The sequence below is a fragment of the Schistocerca cancellata genome, chromosome 6, assembly GCF_023864275.1.
Source record: "Schistocerca cancellata isolate TAMUIC-IGC-003103 chromosome 6, iqSchCanc2.1, whole genome shotgun sequence".
Taxonomy (NCBI): Eukaryota; Metazoa; Arthropoda; class Insecta; order Orthoptera; family Acrididae; genus Schistocerca; species Schistocerca cancellata.
In genome coordinates, this window is record NC_064631.1 from 459697484 (window position 1) to 459701601 (window position 4118).

At 48.3% G+C, this 4118-nt stretch overlaps 1 pseudogene; it reads right to left on the bottom strand.

The window, feature by feature from the left end:
- Positions 1-261: 261 nt before the first annotated feature.
- On the bottom strand, positions 262-379 carry LOC126089988 (5S ribosomal RNA; annotated as a pseudogene).
- Between the last annotated feature and the right edge of the window lie 3739 nt (positions 380-4118).

Below are 4118 nucleotides of genomic sequence, written 5' to 3' on the forward strand. Positions count from 1 at the left end.
AAAACCGATCTGCCCTTCTCTGGACTTTTCTGACGTCCTAAGTCAACCCTACCTGCAATGCACTCCGTCTTCTGGCCACAAGTGGCCCATCGGGACCATCCGACCGCCGTGGCATCCTCAGCTGAGGATGCGGATAGGAGGGGAGTGTGGTCAGCACACCGCTCTCCCGGTCGTTATGATGGTTTTCTTTGATCAGAGCAGCTACTATTCTGTCGAGTAACTCCTCAATTGGCATCACGAGGCTGAGTGCACCCCGAAAAATGGCAACAGCGCATTGCGGCACGGATGGTCACCCATCCAAGTGCCAGCCACGCCCAACAGTGCTTAACTTCGGTGATCTGACGGGAACCGGTATATCCACTGGAGCAAGGCCGTTGACCAATCCTACCTGCAAGGTTCTTCTTTTTTAATAAGTTCTTTTCGTCCTCATGTAAATGATGTCATACTGTTCTTCATTCAACGACAATTGTCATTTTCGCAGCACATACTTGTAGGTATCTTGTCTAAATCATTTTGCAAGTGGTTTTGATCTTATGACGACTTCAATATACGGTAAATGACAGCATCATTTGCAAACATATTAAGAGGACTACTCAGATTGTCTCCTAAAACTTCTGTGTGCGATTAGGAACAGCAGAAGACCTATAACACTTCGTTGGGGAACTCAGCCGGTTACCTCTTCAGTTTTACTCCATTTTACGTCTTTTACCAGGTACCTCGAGATTTCCTGATGTCGGAAATACTCTCTGTATTGGTGCACAATCCTTGGTTCGTTCGTCCTCTATATTGACCGTCACTTCTTCGAGATCCCAGTATCTAAGAATCATTCGTTCCGCAAATTCTGGCTTTTTGAGTAACCTTGATAAGTGAAGACTGTGTGTAAGGCTTTCAACTCCACATACTGTAAATACAGATACTCATATTTTATTCGGTAGCATTTTTTTGGTTTGTGGTCCGAAGTTTCACTGCTTGTAGAACAAGTCTGTGTGGTACACCATTAATCTACTACACATCAATAACCAGCATATGAAATCAATAGTACCAAAAACTAATTAAAAATTTAAAATATTTTGAAGTAGAAGCTATACGCAGCTAACAGAAATTTCCATTTCCGAAATAAGTAAAATTGTTAAGTCATTAAAGAAACTCAGTTCTTTCGGACGTATCACGTATTCCATGGTAGAAGATCTTCTTCCATTTCAAGTTACCAGATGGTGCACGATCATCCCCACGCTATACAACTACTTTTAAGAATATACTGAACTTTACTAACCACAAAACTCTTGTAACTGAAGAACTAACAGTATCCTCCAAATAGCTTCAATGTATTACGCAGAGCTTAAATGTGTGGAATTCGTAATATATACACTACTGGCCATTAAAATTGATACATCATGAAGATTACGTGCAACAGATGCGAAATTTAACCGACAGGAAGAAGATGCTGTGATATGCAAATTATTAGCTTTTCAGAGCATTCACACAAGGTTGGCGTCGGTGGCGACACCTACAACGTGCTGACGTGAGCAACGTTTCCAACCGATTTCTCATACACAAGCAGCAGTTGACCGGCGTTGCCTGGTGAAACGTTGTTGTGATGCCTCGTGTAATGAGGAGAAATGCGTACCGCATGTTTCCGACTTTGATAAAGGTCGGATTGTAGCCTATCGCGATTACGGTTTATCGTATCGCGACATTGCTGCTCGCGTTGGTCGAGAGCCAATGACTGTTAGCAGAATATGGAATCGGTGGGTTCAGGAGCGTAATACGGAACGCCGTGCTGGATCCCAACGGCCTCATATCACTAATAGTCCAGATGACAGGCATCTTATCCGCATGTCTGTAACGAATCGTGCAGCCACGTCTCGATCTCTGAGTCAACATATGGGGACGTTTGCAAGACAAAAACCATCAGGACGAACAGTTCGACGACGTTTGCTGCAGCATGGACTACCAGCTCGGAGACCATGGCTCCGGTTATCCTTGACGCTGGTTCACAGACAGGAGCGCCTGCGATGGTGTACTCAACGACGAACCTGGGTGCACGAATGGCAAAACGTCATTCTGTTTACAGCATTATGATGGTCGCATCCGTGTTTGGCGACATCGCGGTGAACGCACATTGGAAGCGTGTATTCGTCATCACCACACTGGCGTATCAACCAGCGCGATGGTATGGGGTGCCATTGGTTACACGTCTCGGTCACCTCTTGTTCGCATTGACGGCACATTTAACAGTGGACGTTACATTTCAGATGTGTTACGACCCATGGCTCTAGCCTTCATTCGATCCCTGCGAAACCCTACATTTCAACAGGATAATGTTCGACCGGGCGTATGTTGCGGGTCCTGTACGGGCCTTTTTGGATACAGAAAATGTGCGACTGCGACCCTGGCCAGCATATTCTCCAGATCTCTCACCAATTGAAAACGTCTGGTCAATGGTGGCGGAGCAATTGGCTCGTCACAATACGCCAGTCACTACTCTTGATGAACTGTGCTATCGTGTTGAAGCTGCATGGGCAGCTGTACCTGTACACGCCATCCAAGCTCTGTTTGAATCAATGCTCAGGCGTATCAAGGGCGTTATTACGGCCAGAGGTGGCTGTTCTGGGTACTGATTTCTCAGGATCTATGCACCCAAATTGCGTGAAATTGTAATCACATGTCAGTTCTAGTATAATATATTTGTCCAATGAATACCCGATTATCATCTGCATTTCTTCTTGATGTAGCAATTTTAATGGCCAGTAGTGTACAATAGAAACGCTGCACAAAACTCAACATCATGTCCCCCACAACAAAAACAGAGGAGAATGACGGAAACTGAGTATGACTGTTTTAAGGGTGCTTTCCTTCATTTGCTTACAAAGCAGTTACTAGATTCAAACAGCGGCTAGAAAACATCACTACATTATCCTACAGGTACAACGATCTCCTCTACTTGACGTGAAGGAACCTGCCTTTAATATGACGTAATGATATTCATCACCTGAAGATAGTCGCTTGACCGAAACCTGTTGTCGATAAATGAATACACATTAAAGCAGCTTCTCGTAGTTTCGTGATTCCGTACTTTAGGCGCTGACTGGTTGCATATGATGCGTTCGAATGTAGGTCGGCGAGTCCTTGGACGGCGTCCTGCGCAACCGCCCATCAGTGGCGCTGTTGGCGGCCCGCGGCACGCCGTACGGCTTCTTCCGCAGGCAACGCCGTTGCTGGCTTCATTAGCGACGCCTGGGCGCTGTTTACGGGCGCCCTCGCTCGCGCCAAGCACCCTCCGCCACCGACCGCGGTAATTAGGCCAAAGCCCGGGAGGTGTACAAAGCCCGCAGCCGCCACTCCACAACTACCACCCACTCCCCTGCCTCGCCCACTGTTCCGATCGTGAGGCGCACGTAACTTCTCCTCCCCCCTCCCCGCCCCACCCCCTCCCACTTTTCCCCCTTCCACTCCTTACTCCACGTTCCTCCCCCTCCGTCTCCTTTATATTCCACAAAGTCCCTAGTAAGTGCCTGTTGCGCGGCGTTAATTAATCCCGTTCGTGACGACAGCAGTTTCGGCGAACAGCAGTCCTGTCTCGACAAGTCGGCTGCACCGGCAGCAGCGGCACTCACCACCCAACCCTCGACGGGCCGTCTGCCCGGGCCCTTCCGCAACACAAATCTCTCGCCACCTACAAACCGGTCGACAGGGAGATGGAGAAAAGGTTGCACCGCGCGGGGAAAGGGAAATTTGCATTTACAAGATACGCGGGGCCTTTCCGGAGACAGTAACGTCGGCGACTACATTTTAAAAAAAAGAAAGAGAGAGAGGAAAAGAAAAAGGAAGCACTGGGCCGCTGTAAAAGGTATACGCGGGAGGCATTTAAAGTATTGTAGGTATAGGTTCAGACAAAATATTTGTTTGCTGCTGCGGCGGCCGTATCTCAGCTGTCATCTCCGATAGCGAGCGCTGCCGCCCCCGCCGCCTCTCCCCTCCCCCACGACTCCTCACCCCTCCCTCGTCTGTCCGAAGCCTGTCTCTTGTGGGCCACGGAATATTTGGTACGCCGACATACATCAGCCTCTTGTCTGCCGCCGACCCACCTGTAAAAAGTGGCACCTTTTTTGTGCGGC